The sequence below is a fragment of the Aptenodytes patagonicus genome, chromosome 14, assembly GCF_965638725.1.
Source record: "Aptenodytes patagonicus chromosome 14, bAptPat1.pri.cur, whole genome shotgun sequence".
NCBI classification, from domain to species: Eukaryota; Metazoa; Chordata; class Aves; order Sphenisciformes; family Spheniscidae; genus Aptenodytes; species Aptenodytes patagonicus.
This window is the reverse complement of record NC_134962.1, coordinates 9,240,013-9,261,120: the sequence shown is the minus strand read 5'-3', so window position 1 is coordinate 9,261,120 and position 21,108 is coordinate 9,240,013. Positions and strand designations below refer to the sequence as shown.

Below are 21,108 nucleotides of genomic sequence, written 5' to 3'. Positions count from 1 at the left end.
ATGAGATCACCAGCAAAGAACTTTAAATTTCAGGACAACACACAGGCAAAGCAGTTAAATATCACAGTATTGTGATGACTCCAGTGATATCAAAGGCACAATGTGTGCACTGATCTGCTTTTTTGGCGTCAGACAGGCACAATTTGTGAAAGACATAATCATCACCCATCTTGCCAGATGAGCCTGAGATGATGGCAGCAGTGTCCAGAATGCTGAAAGGTGCTATAAGCACAACAGTGATACGCCTTCCCATTAATGAAGAACCATGCCTGGCTGGAGAGGCAGTAGATAGAACAGTATGTCCCTGTGATGTTCTATGTCCCCTGGCAGTTTTCCCACACTTGCAGTATGACCCTCCAACCATCAGCGCACGGATCATTGATCTCACGAACTCACATTTGTGATCCTCTGCAGAATTGTTGTTGAGAATGTACAGCCCAGAGAACTTACTGGCAGAAAATCACTCTTGGGTGATCTTCAAAATTCAGAAATGGCCATTCAGATACAAAACATACATGTTGACAAGTGATTCCAACAATATACTAATTCAGATCTAGAATTAAATCCAGATCCTGACAGAGTTACAGCAGCAATGGCACATAGTGCATTCGATGTTATAATAGAAAAATTGTGTTTTGCTCCATATGACTTGGCGTACTCAAGAGAGATATTTTACAATAAGCTACAGTTTTACGGTATTGTAAAGATAATCTGACAATTACAGGTCAAAGTATACTTGCTTATCGCTTTAAATGAAACTAAAAGCAGACAAATTCATACACATACGGGGGAAAGATTCATCATGTATTACTACAGCTCTGGAGAAAACAAGCTAGGCTGGGCATACGCAGAAATTATGTCTAGACTGGAGATCTTACCAGAAGATGCAGTGTATGTTCTCATCCAAAGCCTTCTCCTGCAGAGCACATACTCCTTAGACTTGTGTTTCTGTTCTTGAAGAACCCAAGCTCAAGCAATTTTGAGATACTTTGCACTGCTACTTACTTGTTTTGCACTTCTGATGTTTGTTTGCAGGCAGCTGGGATGCCTGTTTTTCTAAGGTTATTTAAATTCTTCTTTATTTGTTAACAAATTATGTTGGTTGCACAACACATTGGCATGTGAACACTTCAGAAAAAGGGAGGGGCACAACTCAGCCTCAGTGGAATTAGGAACAAGATCCAATGACTTCAGCAGAGTTACACAAAGGGTAGCTCTATTGTTTCACTGGGAGTTGTGGTTAATTAAAGTAGTATTTCCCGTCAGTTTTCTACATGCAGGACTCTCTTCAAAGGTTGCATTACCTTCAAGATCACTGTGTGGGCTTCCATTTCAGACAATGAATAACAAAAGCCTAGTGGCAGATTTTCATAAAGTCTGGGCATATACTATTGTACTAAAAGCATGAAAAAAGGCACACAGTAATGTGCAGTTACATATATCTATACAACAAACATATAGTGATGCTGAAGCTGTGATGTTACTGATGGAATTAAACCGATGCTTTTTTAGACATTTTAACTGCACTTTTGTTTTATCTTCCACCGTAAAAAACAGATAACTAACTTGCTACAAATCAGTTATCTTCAAAACTTTAAAAAAGCCTGTAAACTTTCTGTATAGATCAAGTATTAGCCACATTTTCACACACAGTTACTCAATATGTACACGCTATTGTAATAATTGCTCAAACAGTTGCATATGCATTTGGAATACCTCTCTATGTCAAATCTTTTTGAAAACCCTGGGCCTCCTATTTTAACTTTACAGATCTCATCAAACAAAATTCTTCCTTATAATCCAGAGAAACCTCCTAACCTCTTTTTGTAAAATGTCAGTTGCATAATGTAAAAATTGCAGAAATTCAGCGCATCGATAAACTGAAGGTTATTTACATTGTATTTTGTCTGCACTAGTAGAAATACAAACCTATTCATGCTAACACTAAAGCAGTAAACACTAAGATTTTAAAGGACACTGAGGTCTTTGAATTGCCTCCCTGTTTGTTTATCTGTTGAGTCCCAGTATTGGAGAATGATTTTTCCCCCTTCAAGTCTGTGGCAATTTAAATAATAAAACAGAGGTTATGTAAGTGCAGAGAATTATGGAAAAAATGTAAGTGGAAAGTACATCTTTTTAAAATGCACTTGAATAACTCAAATGCAGCTGAACTGACATTATTCAGACTTTCCAGTCTTATTCAATACTGGATTGAAACCAAGCACAAGAAATTTCAGGCCCAAAGGAAATTTTTAAGGAAATTGTAAGTACCTATATTTCTAGTTTACAATGTCTGTTGTCTGGGAAAGCTCTACCACCTAAAGAAAGACTAAACTATCTTCTCATGGGATCAAACAAAAGGCATGTGAACTAATTAAGGGGACGGACGTTTGGATCAGCTTGCAAACGTAAGGACTGATTCAGCCCTAAAGAGCACCCAAACCAGAAACCTGGATTCAAGTATCTGTGGTCTTCTAGTGAAACATGGATGCAGATTCAGATCCAAATTTTACACTGAAAGTTCATTTCTAACCTGTGCAGACACAAGCTCTAGGCCCAGCTCTGCGTTCCTTCCACACCCAGAATTGGAGTTCTGCCTAAATAAGGAATGCAAGAGAGAAATGAATTTCTAACCTTTATGGCAGGTCTTGTTTGGTGATGTATGTGCCTGTGAACCTGCCAAAACTCAAATGTGTGACATGGTATGCAGTCTAATTCCAAAACTGATAGATTTCAAAAGATTACTCTTGTAGGACACTGAAAATAAGGTCGAAGTATTTTCATAAGCATAAGTAACTATTTCTAACTCTAGCATACCTGGATATATTCTGATTCTTCTCTTATAAACAATGTTCTTCAGTGGAAAAGTGAAGATCCCAGATTTGTATAAAAAATGAGTAACAAAGAGAATAAATTATATATTTCCAAACTGAGGGACATTCAAAAGTATGGCTAGATGAAAAACCATTTTAAAAAAAAGAATTCACAGAGGGAAAACAATAAGCAAAACAAACAAACAAATAATAGAATAAGGCTTCTCGGCATAACATTGCGTGTCCATTATCCTCCAAAATCACAGGGTAGCATTGTGCATACAGATGCATACAGTAAAATTTTTCCATCACTCCAAAGAGACACAAACCTCACGCTGGCTTTTGATAAGATAAATGCAATTATGTTTCCTTCAGCTACCCAGACAGCAGTATTTCAAAATTTGCAGGGAGAAAGACCTTCCAAATGCATGAATGACAAAGAACTGTGGAAACAAATCTCTTTATGTGTAGATCTCGGCCTTTTTTAAATTTTCCCAGATTTTTCAGTCAAGTTTATATGAGAAATGCCCACCAATGTTGGTTACAGATGCTGCATTTTATGATACGTCTATGACAAAAATGAAATCCCAGTGCAGACACAATTCCATCGGCATTTTTGTTAGTTTAAATTAATTTGGTCAAAAATCAGCATAAATTCTACAAGAAAAATCTCTTTTTGCAAATAAGATACAATAAATTGTATCCACATCTGGAGAGTTTCTGACACAATTATTACATGCGCCAACCTCTTCTGCTATAGCTGTGGCCTTCCTGCTTGTTTTTCTCGTTATTCTACCCCAAACAGTATGCAAAACTGTAGGATAAAGATGCCCTTCTGTGGTCAGAAGAGTGAAAAGGTAATTCATGTTGCATTTTGTTCAGACAAATATTTTCATAATAGTTGAGAAAAGAATATATTGAATAGAGTATCCTGTGGCAACTACTCTCAGAAAAAGAAATACTAGCTAAACTCAAGGGCTTTGCCTGCTTTAAGGCTACGCAAGATTAAATCAAAATATTTCCTATATACATTCCCTCTTTTCATCAGCATGTCAATTGTAGTAAGTAAGAATGTGCTATTAATTCTCAGCATCAAAATCTGGGATAATTTTATATAGTCAAATGTTTCCTTACTTTCACAGAAACAACTATTGCTGGAAATATTTTCCAAAGCATGTTGCAAGTGGAGCTAAGTAAATCAGCTAGCATACTGCACACTTGTCAAGGAAAAAGTTTCTAAAAATGAGTCAGGATTTAATAAAAAATGTCTCTGAGGTACGTAACTCATGCCCATAATAGAATATTTTTCAATTTTCAACCCTGTATAGAGAATTTAAAAACGCTAACAGATGTATGAGACAAAAAAAGCAAAATTCTCCCTTATTCTCTCCTGTGAGCACATATAACCCACATAGAAACCAATGAGACGCTCTAAAACATGAATACTGCTTTTACATTTTCCACTAGAAAGACAATTTGCTTGCAGTTCCTTCTCCCTTTAAATTGTTTCTGTGGCAACACATCTGGTGCTATAATTCTGGGCCAGAACATTAACTATCCTGAAAGAAGAAAGTTATGTCGTTGTTCTGGTCTGCAAGAATGTGAAGCAGAGAGAGATCTGCAAATACATGTAATCAGATAATCCTTTTCGCCTTCATAGGCGCACAGAATACTAGCTACTGATACTTATGCATAGCTTAAAATTAGAAGTTTAAAAATGTTTCTACAATGGTTAGAGAAAACTCTTGTCGTGAGCCAGCTTTTTTTAAACAAAATGACAAGTGCTTTGTTACCACTGTTCCTACCATATGAAATAAGTGAGGAAAGTATTCAGCTAAGAGGAACAAGTTCATTCCCTAATCATAAATGTAAGTCTTCCTATGTAATGGAGAAAGATTGATACTGATTTCTTATCATCTCGCCGGTTCTGTGTAAACATTACCGTATTATCACTAGATATCTCACAAATGAGATATGTCAGGAGCACATAAGGCCAAAACGTCTGAAATGTCTGTTAAATTCAGGTGCCCCTACTATTAGTTACCCATACTGAAACATGCAGCCCACAGCGCTCTCATCTGTTGAGGACCAATAGATTTTACTGGCCTTACTTGAAATTATAGGAACATATTGCCGCTTAATGCAAGTCTTGGACATCCCTGCTTGAGCATGCCAGCATTCTCAGAATTTGTAGTTTGAACAATTCAGTTGTAGAGAAAGGACAGAAAAGCAAGAATAGAAGCTTACAGCCCCAATTCAGTTTGCTAAGTCAACAAGTGAACAGTTTTTTTAATCACTAATAATCCAGAAAAGTCAGTCTGAAATCTTAAAGTCATACTATATGACTATAATCCAAAGCAAGTTATTACAGGTATTTCACAGTGCAACTGAGATTGACACATCAAGATATAAACTCTGCCATGGATCTTAATTCATGATACAAGGGCCAGAGCAATTTGCAAGGGCTACTGCATTCACTTAACTCAGCCTGGAGTAGCAAGAGTTAAAAAAATAATGAAAGCAGATTTTTGCTACTCCATCAAGCAGAGCAGGGATGAATTAATGGAAAGAACATATCTGATGAATAACAAAATATCACTGACACAGTTACTTTTCCAATAATAATTGCATTTTAAGTTCCCCCTGAAACAAATTTTATTATTTAATTTGAAACAGCTAAATTCAAATCTAGATCAGTCACATATAAATCAGTTTGCTAACTAACAGTATTTTCTCTATTAGTGACAAAGAAGACAAGATCGTCTTGGTGTTCTGATCGTCTAAATTAGTAATGATTAAATGCATTGATTAGCTGAAAACCAAGTTTTTTCCCTAAAAAGTTGAATTGAATAAAAATTATGGTTTTCAGGCATTCTGTCTTTGAAGACATACTGGTTTAAAGCAATCTGTGCTCAGGGAGAATAAACTGGCAACAGAAATGGAAAAGTTAAAAAAGTAGATAAAAACTGGTGTTTCATAAATATGTATGTCCCTTTTGTATTATTGGAGATGCCATCTTATGATCAGAATTAAAAGCAGGACCCGGAGCACCTCTAGTCATTAAAGGCCAGCTGATGTCCTTTGCAAGACTTGCTGTCTGTATGATTTTGGACTGTCACCAGCCAATCACCTTCCAAAATCCAGTTCTGGCCAATAACAGTCTGGATAATTCAAGTCTGTCCCCTTTTTCTCAGCCTTTTGGCTAAGACCGAGTGTGTATATTTAACTAATATTAAACCTACTATTTTACATAAAATATGTATCTCCTTCACTTCCAATCTAGCCTTTCTATTTATTCCATCCAAATGGCACAATTAACAAACCTTGTGAGACAGTTCTCACTCCCTTGCTTTATCCTTTATAACTTTCTATACACAGAACCTCCGTTTTGTGCTGGTGCACTACAACTCCACTTTATCGCTCCTCAAACCCCCGAGAAAAAGACACATTAAAATCTTAACTTTCTCCTCCCTGTAGACTGAGTCTGGTTTCCCTTTCTAGCCATAATGGCTCTATTCCACTTCTCAGGTTCTTTATGAGGATATTGCAAAGGAGTATTTGTGGAGGAATTAGCTGTGGAAGGGAATAAAGTGGTATTGGTGGATCTGCTATAACAGGGTCCCAACTCCCTGCCTGGATTGCTCCTAAGGAACCCAGGGCTAGAGTGAACATTGTAGAGCAACTGTACGGCTGCTCTTTGTCTTGACAGAAGGAAATCATCTCATCTTTATACTACCCCTTAGGGAATACCATTACATAACTCACTGTTTGGCCTATATTTCCCTGTTCTTGGCTCCATGCTGTTAACAGAAATACCACTGCTTCACTGCAGTTACTGACTGACTCGAGAATCAAGCGCCAGATAGGGACGTGGGACCTATCCTTTCAGAGAAGCCCTTTAATTCCTCTAAACAGTATCCAGAGGAAAATTTTACCAAGCTAGTTGTTCACTACCGTATAGCATGTGTTGTATCTCATACAAGTTTCTCTCCAGACCTGGGGCATAAAGAGGGCTCGGCCTGCCATTCAATAACAGCTCCATCCCATTTTGGCAGGTTTTGTGCAGCTTTTCCTGCACTACTACATGTGGTGCTTATGTCATCCACTCTGCAGAATTCAGAGCAGCAGCATGTAAGTGATCAACTGCACAAGAAATGAATGCAACGAGAAGAAGTTTCTAATATGTGTGTTCCTTTAGACACCACGTCTTTCTCAGATGTTATCTCTCCATCATGAAATGTTCCCTCAGACACATTTTGCATTGTTTACTACCCTTACAAATGGTCTTCCTCTGCTTTTTTTTTAATTAAGGTTTTTCCAAAAAGAATATGTAATGTTCCTCATTAATAGGTGTAGCTCCCATTTTACAGCTGTGAAAACACAGGTAGAGGCGGATTAAGTCTTGATCCTAACAAAGGAAATGACTGAATCAAGAGTTCTGAGTGCTGGTGCTGTACCCTGACTCTGGTTCAATACCCAAGAAATGGCTCAAGAAATATGTAACCTTATTTTTCAAATTCCTTCAAGTTTCTTTGGTTGAGGAACAACTCGATTTCCATATGGCCCAACTTATTTGAAACACTTTTTAAAAGGGGAAATTAAACTCTGTCTGAAGCAAAATGTAACTGGGCTGTGACCCAAAACCTCAATTCGTATTTATGAGCAAATAAAACGTAGTCTTTGCACAGACAAAAAGAGTTAACTAAAATATAACCAGCCTATACAATGACGCCTCCAAAACGCAAACCCTACAGGATGGCATAAACATTGTCCTGCTCGTCTTACTTTTCCACCTGCTCCAGCCAGGCGTTCACCTCCCAGGGGCTTCCTGGGTGTTTCCTGGTGTGAATGTGTTTACCCCTGGATAAAAAGCTACCGCACCTCTTTGCGCTGCTGCAGCCTCTGCAGGAATATCAGCATCCTTCGAAGCTTGCCTATTTGCAGATGCCCGCAGACTCCTAAGGAGCCCACCCCCCCCAGGTGACATGCACCCCCCCTATAGGTGACATGCCCCCCTCTCGGTTCCCTGCAGCTCTCACCTACCGATGCCGTGCCGGTGCCTCCCCGGTGCCCCGCGCGTCTCGGACACCCGTCTCTCTGCCGGGTGCCCGAAGCGGCGTCACCGACGCTCCCCTGCCCCGCACCTCCCGCTGCCGGGCAGGGCGGGGGTCGCGGCCCGCGCTCCGCCGGCGCGCAGCGGGGCGGGACGCGCCTCTCCCCGCCCGGAGCCGGAGCCGGCACCCCACGCTCCCCCGGGGCGTCCCCGGCGGGACCCGCTCCGCGGTCCTCCGCGGCCAGGTGTTTTTTTCCTACCTGCCCTCTCGGCGGCGGGGCGCGGAGAGCGGCTCCGCACCGCTCCCGCGGCAGCGCGACGGTTGTCGGCGGCGCGGAGAGGCAGGGCCCGCCGGGAGGGCCCCGATAGCCGCCGCTTATCGCCGCTGCCTGTCACGCAGCGGGGCTCCGTTTCCAGGAAGCCGCGGCTCCGGAGCGCTTGTTTGCTGCTGGATGCCGATCGCCCCGTCCCGCTCGCTGCCTCCCTCCCTCCGACCCCCCTCATCCTGGCAGGGGGGCTGGGAAAGTGCAGCGCGGCTCCAGCACATGCCGAGCCTGCGGTCACGGCCCGGACCCTCTGCTATTAATCAGGGAGCATCCCCAGCGCCCCCTTGCTTACTCCAGCTGTTTTACTCCGGGCCCCACCGCGCCGCAGGGCAATGACAAACCGGCTACACACGCGGAGACACCCGCCCCTGCCCCCCCGTTTATTCCTCCGTTCCCCCGCCCCCCCCCCACCTCTTACCCCTTCACTTCTTCTCGGGCATTTTCTCCCGTGCCCAGATTCCCCCCTTTCCCATCTTCTCCATCCATTGCTCGTTCCTCCTCTCCCCTTACCCCATGCTCTCTTCACTATCCCTTTTAAGACGCCCTCCTCTCACAACCCTCAGTCTTACCCTAATCATCATCTTTCTTTCTCTTATTGCCTCCTCCCTTTTCCATCCTACCCTCCCATAGGTTTTCTATTACTGAAAACGTGTAATTTGCTGTGTCTTCGATCCTTTGTTAACCAAAGCCTGCTTCAAGCCCTTTCTGCTGCACCCGCTACTGACCTCCTTGTTGCTTCTTCAGGCAGGTACTGTTCCTCGAGAATGAGCTCCCTTCTGCTAGCTTTCTAGACACCTTCCAGATAATCCTGGCAAAAAGATGTGAAATTGTGATGTAGAAAGCAGGCTGAAATCCTCCCCGGTGCCTTGCCTCACCATATGAACCCACACAATCACACTTCTTTTCTTTTGAACAATGCCTTGCCAGGCCTTTTGTAAACACCAACACACAAACGTCTTCCTGCCTTGGGCAGAGCACCTTGGATTAGATTACGGTATGTCTCACCCCTCTTCCATTTTCCCCTATGTTTTTTAGCACCATTTCCCCGTAAGGTTAGCATGCTGATTGACTGACAGCACAGGAAGCTAGACACTCCCCATGAGGAAAATGAGCTGACTGTACAGAATTTGGACATGCTCTTACGAAAACTTTATTACTAATAGTGTTTGTTCCCCTCTTGACCATGTTCAGCAACATCTAGGACACATACCAGACTCTTCCATCCTGTTTCAGGAGGATAAAACAAAAACTAAAGTTCTCAAAGCACCAGATGACCAGAGATCCCATACAAGAACTTGTTAGAGCAGAGTTACTGTCTACTTTTGTGGTACTTTATGAAGTTGATTAGGATTTGTATTTTTCTGTGTGCATGTTTAAAGGAAAAGTCTTGAAAGAGGCAAGGGAAAATCTCTTGCACAGCTGAATATGTTTTTAAGAAGATGCATGAGGGAATTGACACACATGAAAGTGAGAGCAATAAGAGACAAAAACAGATGGGCTGATGGAGTTGGCTAAGCAAAGAACTCAAGCACTTCGGGTTTTATATCTATTAGAAAGAACGGTGCTGAGATGCAAGTAAAAGTGGGTTTCATGCTGGATCCTGAAACTGATTGGGGCTTGGAGCACTGAAAAAGGCAATGGTGATAGACCATGCAAAAGACTAGTATTAGAGCTGGTGTACCTAGGAAGGCAAAGCAAGGAGATGCAAATACATGGACTTGCACAGGTAAGTACATGACATATTCTAATAATTGTAACTCTACTAACTGTTCTCTTGATTTTCCTAGTATTTTTGGGTTTTATGATCAATCACACTGACTGCTTAAAGAACCCTCCCCCCGGCAAATATAACTGCAGCAGTTCAAGATGCAGCCAGCTACATGTCCTGCCTCTCTGCTCAGGTTTTCCAATCTTACAGGAGTCAGCAAAGCTGGATGTGTGCTCCAGTCTTAGACCCGCCAGTGTGAACGGTATCAGACCAACTCACGTAGCACAGGACTTTCCTAAAATGTGGACTGTGAACTGCAGCAGGTTAAGTATGGACTCGTGTCTTCGCGTGCCAGCCCCATAGCAGGGTGGAGCACACAGGGGCTATTTTAAATCAACTTAACTGGATTTGCAGGACATTTGTCAGATACCAACTCTCTGCAGGAGCCCTACACAACCAGTTGACCAAAAAACCTTTACTGTTACTGTCATTTCCTCCTAAACATGAGCCTTATAATAAATTTCACACACCAGACCCTCAGCTAATGCAAATGACCAAGGTTCCATCACTCCCGGTGCAGCTGTCCCTATTTACTTCAGCTGAGGACTGGCCTTACATGTTTTTATTCCAGTTTATTTTTCATGATCTTCATTTGCTGTGTCTTCATCTGGTGTGTTTATGTGGCTGGTGCTTGGTTTTCATTATTTTTAACTGCATTTCAGATTACTTGCTCTATGATTTTGTTCACATTCTCCTTTTCCACGAAATTCTAATAAAACACTTGGCTACAGTGTTTCCAAATTGAATACTGATGTTTAGTGCAGCTAATTATGTAGCAGGGTTCAAAGCGAGTTCTATAATGTAACAATTTACATATTCTTGAAAACAATGGACACAAACCTACAAATTATTGTTACAAGATAGTTTCACATTCTTCTGGAATTTCCTTTAAAAATACATATGTTTAGTATTCTCACGCATATGAAAAGCAGTAAATACTCCATTGCTGGCACCATTATAATATTTACAATGAAAAAATAAAACACACTCTGATGTCTGTCAGACCTAAAGGACATTAAAAAAATGCTAGTACATTTCCTCCAAGGATCTCAAAGCACTTCACAAAAGCACTTTACAAATTCAGCCACTCAACATCTATCAAGTAGTATGCCAATGATACACAAAGATCATTTTACAATGAAATATTCAGGATGGTTGCAACAACATTATACATTTAGTGTTTCAGCCTCACCCGTGTTCTGCCATAATCAGATTAACTATAATTTCATTAAGTACTGAATAAGTAATATTTGTTTGTTTTCTAAACCAACTGAACTACAGACAGCAAACTCCGCCAGCAGACCAGGCTTCTCAGGAAGATCCAGACTAAACTGACTTTTAGAAAGGCTGCTATAAACCATAACTCTGTTTATAATAGCAATAGCTAATAACTCAGTATTTAGGCCTATTAATATGATCCTTTACACCAGCCTGACTTGGAGAAAATAATAATTTTTCTTGCTGCTTGTATCTCCACCCCACCCTTTTTTATTTTGTGTTCTTTTAATTTTAGAATACTACTTAAATGTTAATAAATATGAAGTAATCTGCATAGAAGTAGATTATCCATCAATCTATCAATATATTGATGGGGCCCTTTCATTACTGTAATACAACAAACTTCAGACCATGTTATAACAAACCATCCCTACATAAACAGCATTTACTCAGAGTTACTGAGGGTGTGTTATAGTAAAATTAAACTGTAATTACACACATCCAGAATTCTAAGCACATGATTTTTTTTGCTTCTTTGTGCATCTATCTGCATAGGAGTTTATAGTTCACGGTACTATAACTCAGGAGGGAAACTAAAAGATGAGCCAACAGAAGCAAAGAGTATCTTCTAAAAGCTGAACGCAACTGGGACAGTGGCTGAACTCATGTGGATTCAGTATTTCCAAATGTGACAAACATGGAAAAGTTGAATTGCTTTTCTACTCCCTTTGGCTTGTACTTTTCTATTTTTACTTATTACCACTGCATCAGTACTATTTGGTTAATAAACGGTGACAGTTCTATTATGTTAGTGTATAAACGTCTGCCTGTTTAAACTCTGTAGTTTCACAGTGGGTTTGACTTGTTTGTGTGCACACGCATAAAAATACTGAGGAGAAAAAGCCTGTTAATTTGACTTGTTTAAATACAATAATTGTTTTATATTTTCCTAAAATGTTGCTAACTTCATCTTACGATTTCAACAATAAATCAATGAAATATTAAACGACTACAAGATTAATTTTACACATAAATTACAAATACATGTAAGGTTACGAGAGTAGTTACTATACTAGAAACATTTCGTACAGACGTGGCCAGTATTGTAATTAATAGCTAAACACGACGTTTACCTCTAGTCGGAATAATTACCCAAGTAATCGAAACAGAGCTAGCTCTCACGCTGACAGCGTTACAGGAGCGGGCTCGCCCCAGGAAGGCTCCTCCACCGCTGGCAATGGGCACAGTGCCCTCTGCCGGGCTCTCCTCCCGCGCCGGGAGGGGCTCCCCCAGCCAGCAGCAGCAGCTAGGGTGGACAGCAAGGACAGCAAGTGCTCAGGCAACGCCACGCAAGCCTCCCACGCGTGATCTACATGGACAATCCCCACGGCATTCCGTTCTCAACTGGCTAATCCACCTTCTGCATATATGTAACGCAGTCCAATCTGCTTTACATCAGAAGCGTCACAGGCGCTTCCAGTGCTTCTTTTTGAGCGTGTGTGAGCAATCTTGGATGACTCCCGTATTATCCAGTAATAATTCACTCATAATAAGTAATAATGAATTATTTTATAAAGAGCTATAATTATTTTTGCAATTGGAAGAAGGTATTGTGCAAAAGTAATTAATTTTCTCACAGTCAGACAAGTAACAGAACCATAACAGGTTCTGTGATTACTTCCCTTCCTTCGAGCATTTCTGTCAAAGCAGTTTGACTCGGCAGCAAGGCCAACTCGGAGGACACAAATTTGTTTCTAGCAGTTCTGAAAGAAGGCAGACCTAGGAAAGCACGCAAGCTCAGGAAAAGGGAGTTAAATGCAAGACTTCTGGAAGAGTACCTGCGAAAGTATAGGGCAGGAGGGACTTGCTTACAAGAGTGATATACAAACTCGCTACTAAGTGATGTCAAAATAACACACTAAGTGATGTAGAGTGTTTAAACATCACACCCTGGGAGGACAAGAGGACATAAAGACAACACGGTCCAATCTAGCTGTGAAGCAAGGTACTGTGTAACAGGAGCTGGATGTTTATAAAAGATGAAACTGTTAGAATCAGAATCATAGAACGGTTTGGGTTGGAAAGGACCTTAAAGATCATCTAGTTCCAACCCCCCTGCCATGGGCAGGGACACCTTCCACTAGAACCAGGTTGCTCAGAGCCCCAGCTAACCTGGCCTTGAACACTTCCAGGGATGGGGCACGCACAGCTTCTCTGGGCAACCTGTTCCAGTGCCTTACCACCCTCATAGTGAAGAATTTCTTCCTAATATCTAATCTAAATCTACGTTCTTTCAGTTTAAAGCCATTACCCCCTGTCCTATCACTACGTGCCCTTGTAAGACTGCTATAAGGTCTCCCCGGAGCCTTCTCTTCTCCAGGCTAAACAACCCCAACTCTCTCAGCCTGTCTTCAAAGGAGAGGTGCTCCAGCCCTCTGACCATCTTCGTGGCACTCCTCCAGACTCACTCCAACAGTTCCATGCCCTTCTTATGTTGGGGGCCCCAGAACTGAATGCAGTACTCCAGGTGGGGTCTCATGAGAGCGGAGTAGAAGAGGAGAATCACCTCCCTCGACCTGCTGGCCATGCTTCTTTTGATGCAGCCCAGGATACGGTTGGCCTTCTGGGCTGCGAGCGCATATTGCCAGGTCATGCTGAGCTTCTCATCAACCAACACCCCCAAGTCCTTCTCCTCAGGGCTGCTCTCAATCCATTCTCTGCCCAGCCTGTATTTGTGCTTGGGATTGCCCTGACCCATGTGCAGGACCTTGCACATGGCCTTGTTGAACTTCATGAGGTTCGCACAGGCCCACCTCTCAAGCCTGTTAAGGCCTCTCTGGATGGCATCCCTTCCCTCCAGCGTGTCAACCGCACCACACAGCCCGGTATCGTCAGTAGACTTGCTGAGGGTGCACTCAATCCCACTGTCCATGTTGCCGACAAAGATGTTAAACAGCGCCGGTCGCAATACCAACCCCTGAGGAACGCCACTCGTCACTGGTCTCCACTTGGACATCGAGCCATTAACCGCAACTCTTTGAGGGTGACCATCCAGCCAATTCCTTATCCACTGAGTGGTCCATCCGGTCAAATCCCTGTCTCTCCAATTTAAAGACAAGGATGTCATGTGGGACAGTCAAATGCTTTGCACAAGTCCAAGTAGATGACGTCAGTTTCTCTTCCCTTATCCAGCAATGCTGTAACCCCATCGTAGAAGGCCACCAAATTTGTCAGGCACCGTTTGCCCTTAGTGAAGCCATGTTGGCTGTCACCAGTCACCTCCTTATTTTCCATCTGCCTTAGCATAGTTTCCAGGAGGATGTGCTCCATGACCTTGCTGGGCACTGAGGTGAGACTGACTGGCCTGTAGCTCCCCGGGTCTTCCTTCTTTCCCTTTTTAAAAATGGGGGTTATGTTTCCCCTTTTCCAGTCAGTGGGAACTTCACCGGCCTGCCAGGACTTCTCAAATATGATGGATAGTGGCTTAGCAACTTCATCCGCCAGTTCCCTCAGGACCTGCAGATGGATCTCATCAGGTCCTATGGACTTGTGCAGCTTCAGGTGCCTTAGATGGTCTCAAACCTGATCTTCTCCTACAGTGGGCGGCTCTTCATTCTCCCAATCCCTGCCTTTGCCTTCTGCGACTTGAGCAGTGTGGCTTGAGCGCTCGCCAGTGAAGACTGAGGCAAAAAAGTCATTGAGTACCTCAGTCTTCTCCAAATCCATAGTAGCTTGTTCACTTTGAAGCTCAAATGTTATCCTTGTTTGATAGGAAATTACCTTTAACAACTGACAAAGCCTAATAATTTGCTTTATAAGCATAGTGTGTGTAGTCACAAAAAATTTTAAGATCTATCAACCACATTCTACATAAAAACGTTTCTTTGTAGTAAAAGGCACAAGTACTCATTATTCAGCAGATGGCACTTAAAGTATTACTTATTCTAGGTTACAGCCGCTAGCAGAGGGCATTGTTTTACTCACAAATAGTGATAACATGCTTTCCAGGCAAGCTTAAAAGCAAAGTCTTTATTCCAAAAGGTTTATTAGGCGGAGCTTTTTATCTAATTCTCTAAGACAAAATTAAAATTCTAATCTGTACCAAGTGAAGTCTAAAAGAAATTTTGGAGCAATTATTCCTTTGATCTGTCATAATTTTTCCAAATTCTAGATCAGGAATACTCAGCGAGTGCTGGAAAGAGATAAGTAATGTTCACAAACTACTTTGAGGAAAGAAACACTGAAATATTATCAATTGACCTATACAGCTCGAGCACCAGCATGGTTTCTTTGGAATACTTTACCAGAAGAGTTAAATCATTTAACTATACACATGTGTGCAAGTGTGAGATGTCAGCTGTGATTAGTACTACCGTGTTTAAATAAGGAAGAATTTCAAAGTAATCCAGAGTCATTGAATAGAAATGGATTAGTAGATGAATGGGAAGAAAAAGCTTTAAAAGCTTTTAATCATTTTAGTTAGAAACCTCAGAGAGTACAAATTAATATATCAGTATTAGCTTTTTACTTGTTAGGAAAGTATTTTCAAAAAACTTCAGAAGTTTATCGTAACTAAAGCCCCTAACCAAGAACAATCACAGAAATATTCTACAGACCATCCACTGCTGGGACAAACGGCATACTTTCTAAAGTACTTGCAACACATCCTCCATTAAAGGTCTGATGTTAGAGCTGGCTGAAAGTCAGAATTCCCATTCAGAATGAAAAGCAAAAATTTCTGCAGAGGTAAGAAAATCTGAAATAAATCACTGGTTTCTCTTGCCTAATAAAGAAATAATTCCATAATGGTACATCCTGAGAATTTTCTCAGCCTACCAAGCACACCTATCTCAGGAGTCCTAACTAGAGACGGCTTTCACAGCGCTCCCATGTTTGTTACAGTCTCAATTCAGTGGCAGGAAGCATGACAGCTTTGGTGTCCCTGATTACTAGGGTATATTACTGCTAGTCACTCCTTTCCACACAACTCTTCCTCGATTTGGACAGATTCCTAGGTATGGTACCTATGTTTAACTTTAATTTACGGGAATATTTTGTGTCAATAAGTTTAAATGTGTTTCCAAAACCGGATCTAGATTTATAGCACACCAGAAACAAATGTTTATTTGACAGGCAGTGTGATATAAAGACAACTTTTCCCATAAAACTAGACAAAATAAAACAGAAGTACAAATTGAAAGAAAAACCCACAACCCTAGGAAACTAGAAATATTTTATTGGAAAAGATCTCATATATGAACTTTAAAAATAATCAATTCATTATGTCACTGACAGGTAAGTAAATATTGCATCAAAGCAACAACTAAAGGTGCCTGGAGGAGGAGTGGGGGAAAAAAAAAGGCTAATTGTTTTGCCGACAGCCAAAGAAGAAAGCAGAGGCAGAATCAGAACACAGAAATTCTTCCATCTGAACTCTCTGGTTGCTCCTCTGCTCCATCCTATCTTTAATGGGTGAAGTAGCATTAGTTCTTCAGTTAATAATATAAGTATTTTGTAATATCTATTTACTGAGCAAAAATATGATTTGAAGTGTACATTACTTTGGACTTATAAGCACCTAGCTTCTTTGCAGTAGATATTTAAAACCAAGTGTTGCAGTTCTTTAGTATTCTTATTTTTTTAAATAAAGAAATATTTCTCAAGCCTTCTCAGATACCTGTACAAAAAAATGCATTGATAAAATCTAACCAGAAAAGGAGAAGAAGTCCCTAGCTGGAGAGCACTTTTGAACTACACTCATATACACAGCCACTATACTATTGGTAGGATTGTATTGTATTGCTGACTTCTGCACAAGAAAAGCAACAAACTTTTATATCACTACTTCGACGCTAAAAGTAATTTTGTAGCTGTACAGTTAAAAACCAAATACATTCATTACTAAACCAACTATTGGTTCCCCCTGAAAGAAAATTAAAAAAACAAAAACAAAAACAAAAACCCCCAAACCAAAATTAAAATCCACAAAATCCTACAACTGTCACAATTTCAGGATAAGAAATTCAGTTTTCATTATACAAGTGCTATTTAAATATTACTGTTATTAATAAATTAGCTAAACTGCCATGCAATGGGGTTTACTTGATGAGCTTTGCTCTTGTGTTTGTATAGCAGTGTTGGTATGGATTGTATTTCATGGAGATAAAATATAACAAGCTACTCTTCTCAAATTCTTTCTCTCTAATGCAACATTTGTAAATTCACATATCCTGCTCCAGGATCAGGAGTATTAACAGAATGTCATGAAATGTATTTCCATGGCTTCATGGGCACCTATAAATAGTGCTCTACAATGTTATTTGAATTTGTGAACATCAGATGTCTTTACGACAAAAATGGTTTGTCTGTACCACTCACTTATTAAGGGAAAGTGTCCTGGTTTCGGCAGGGATAGAGTTAATTTCCTTCCTAGTAGCTGGTACAGTGTTTTGGATTTAGGATGAGAACAAAGTTGATAACGCACCGATGTTTTAGTTGTTGCTAGGTAATGCTTACACTAGCCAAGGACTTTTCAGCTTCCCATGCTCTACCGACTGAGAAGGCTGGAGGTGCACAAGAAGCTGGGAGGGGGCACAGCCAAACTGGCCAAAGGGACATTCCATACCATGTGTCGTCATGCTCAGTACATAAACTGGGGGAAAGCTGGCCGGGGGGGGCCGCTGCTCGGGGACTGGCTGGGCATCGGTCAGCGGGTGGTGAGCAATTGCACTGTGCATCACTTGCTTTGTGTATTATTATTATTATTATCATATTATTATTATTATTACTACCATATTATTATTATCATATTATTTCAATTATTAAACTGTTTTTATCTCAACCCACGAGTTTTTCTCACTTGTGCTCTTCCAATTCTCTCCCCCATCCCACTGGGTGGGGGGAGTGAGCGAGTGGCTGTGTGGTGCTTAGTTGCCGACTGAGATTAAACCACGACAGGAAGGTAAAAGCAATTTGAGGTCACGTGTCCCTAATATTCTGAAAATGCAGTTAACGAAGTGTATACTGGTATAACTCCCCTCTTTGAAAACTCCCCTCTTTGTAGGGAAATATAACTGGTATGCAAGATTAATGTATCAAAATTGCAGAAGGTATCAAAATGAAAGCCTGTAAGTACAGATTTTTTTTTTTTTAAGAAAGCAGGAGAATCTGTGGTATGACCTTATTACCATTTTTTAAATAAAGCTTCTCTTTTCCCCTTTTATTTTTCTCTTCCCATCAAAAAAAACCTAACCTCTCATCAACTCCAATACAAGAGCAGATTACAATCTACTGAATCTAAAGATCACTCTTCTGAGCTAGCACTGACAGTGTAAACAAAAAATAGTTTATGTTAAATATAAAAACAGCATAAGCCCTGAATTATACAATAAAAGTTAAGGTAGGTCATCAATACCAGTCAACATACACTGGCAGACATTTTCTATGCTTTATTCTTGGAAGTATTCTTTCAACTCCCAGGAGGACTGTACGGAATACCATTCCACTTAAAAAGTGGGAAGTCTTGAGATGGGAAAGAAGCGTTACGGTAGGATCTCACTACACTCCATGGTAGTGATCGAATTTCTACATCAAAACAAACAAAGAAAAAGAAGGCCCCCCAAAAAACTTCCCCAACTGTCCAGGAAACCCAACCTGTCTTTCAACTTCACAGAAGCTGAAACTGAACATGCCATGAATAGCTTGATCAAGTCTGAATCACGGGTTTTACAGAACTTGTGACTAAAATAGCTCTATAAACTTGTGTTACAACCAGTACAAAAAGCCTGCCTCTCTCTCTACCTTTATCTGAAATCAAACTGTTTATCACATTCCTTCCTCATACATCAGCTCCTTGTGATGAAAGCAAGCCAGTGATTAATACTTTTTATTAGGTTGGTTCCAGTGACTTGAAATGTATTTGCCCTGACTCCTTAAGCATGCTACCACACCCACTGCATGGTACTCCAACCATGCTAGGAATGCACAATAGAAAAAAATTATCTTAGACGATACTTCATAAATCTATAGCAATAAAATTAGCTGCACAACGACTTCAAGCACAAATCATCTTCAGGAGGTTCTTCCTCCCTCTCTCCAAAAGAAAAGAGGCAAACCCAATAGCTTTAAAAACCTGGAGAAGGGACTGTTCTCTTCTGTCACTTGCACTCTTCTCTGTGCTTTCCTATAGCTTATTAAACAAAGCATGCTGTAGAAGACAGAAATGGAAAGCAGTTCAAACTCTTTTCAATTTTGTAATTACAAAGTGACAAAATAAGAGATTTTATCCAAGTTTTGCTCACACAGCTGTAATCAATCTTCTATTACACCAGGATCACAGATTTTATCTAAATTTACAGACTGAATTCTCTTTGTATCCTTTTGCAGTGTAAAACCAAAACGTACTACATAAAGGATGGGAAGACTTGAATTAGCCTAGACACTGACAGCAAACTATACTTAACAATTAATGATATCCTCTGTACTAATTACAACTTGTCTTGGCTTGAGTGATAGCTGCAATTTCTTTGCCTTTGGCATGATGGGAGTAAGATTAACTGTACAAAAAACGGCACCGACTTAAAAGTGATTCAGCACTGGATGTTGGGGTTTTTTTAATTACTGATTACCAACTGAGACTTGAGGACTAGACACTCATACCTTGCCTCAACTGCAAGGAGTTGTCTGAACTCCCTTCACAGCCATCTACATAACATCTACACAAGAATACCTCACACTGAGTTCTCTTCTATCAGGTTTGTAGATTAGGGAGAGACCTCTATTTCAAAGGTTTGTTGGCATAACTAGATTAATCTACATGCTTTCTTCTTGCCAATACATGTAAAATTATGTAAGTGAAAACTCATTTTTCTTCAAACACCTTGTAAGGTGTTTATGGTCTCTCCAGTAAGGAGTTTTGTCAGTACGTCTCTCAGGGTAGCTAAACAGACCTTTATATGAAAATAATTGATCTGTCTCAGAATTAAACCAATAAACAAGGTTACCTACGACAACCACTCTGACACGTTACCAGATCCTGCAGTATTATTCGTGGTTAAAATGAAAACAAACTCCACAAACATCTTTACGCCCAGGATGGGTGTACAGATGCATCCTGAGAGTAAGAGAGTTCAAACTTTCAGCCCGATCTAGACTTATTTTATGTAATCTGTCAATACATAAACTAACACTGGTGCACTTTCTGTGTTAAGTTCACAGGACCCCAAGATGCCCGAGGTGTCTTGATGCCACCCGCCTTCAGGGCGGCCTGGCCCTAGGGGCTCCTAGCACAGAAGCTGCGAGGCGCCGAGGCCTGGCGGGCTGCCGGACCCGCCTCCCCAGCGCTGTGGGAGGGCGCGGAGGTGCGGGCTAGTGGCTCCCCGCGGCGAGGGGCGCAGCCCGAGGCCGGGCCGGCCCCAGCGCAGGGGCCGACGTGCTGAGGCGCCTGAGGAGAAGGCAGGGAACGGCGCTTCAGCCACCACAGCCCTGTGTGCGCACACCAGACCCGGCTACTCCAGGGCAAAGGTTGCCGAGGCACATCCCACACCTGCTCCCTGGGAGAGAAAAGATGGGAAAAAAAAAAAAGCAACTTCCTTATCACACAACAGCTCCTCCTCCTCCTCCTCCTCCTCACCGGCGCCAGGCCGCCGCCTCCATCTTGGAACCCCGCCGAGCCAGGCGCAGGTGCGCGGCCCCGCTCGCCAGCCGGCGACTGCGCATGCCCGCCAGCGGCAGGTGCGCGGCCCCGCCCTCCGCTGGCCGGCGCCCCTCCCTGCGGCGCAGGCGTCGTGGCGGCGCCGCGCCGTTGCCCCGCCCCGCCCCGCCCCCGCGGCTGGCCGCTGGCTCGGCGGCGCGGCAGGTGCCAGGAGCCGCCGTGGCCCCGCCCCCTCCCTCCCGTCTGAGGGCGGAGGCGTCGCGGCGGCAGGAGCCGGC

At 41.8% G+C, this 21,108-nt stretch overlaps 1 protein-coding gene across 5 annotated transcripts in view; it reads right to left on the bottom strand.

Annotated features, from left to right (window-relative positions):
* Positions 1 to 8,210, bottom strand: part of RIPOR3 (RIPOR family member 3) — a 60,490-nt gene extending 52,280 nt beyond the window's left edge. For 4 of the 5 annotated variants that reach the window (XM_076351961.1, XM_076351957.1, XM_076351958.1 and 1 more), the window contains exon 1: positions 8,127 to 8,210. The gene's annotated coding sequence lies outside the window, so the exon portion shown is untranslated. Of the gene's footprint in view, positions 1 to 878; positions 1,010 to 8,126 lie in introns of those variants that run through there. The other variant, XM_076351959.1, reaches the window with a different exon arrangement.
* Positions 8,211 to 21,108: the final 12,898 nt, after the last annotated feature.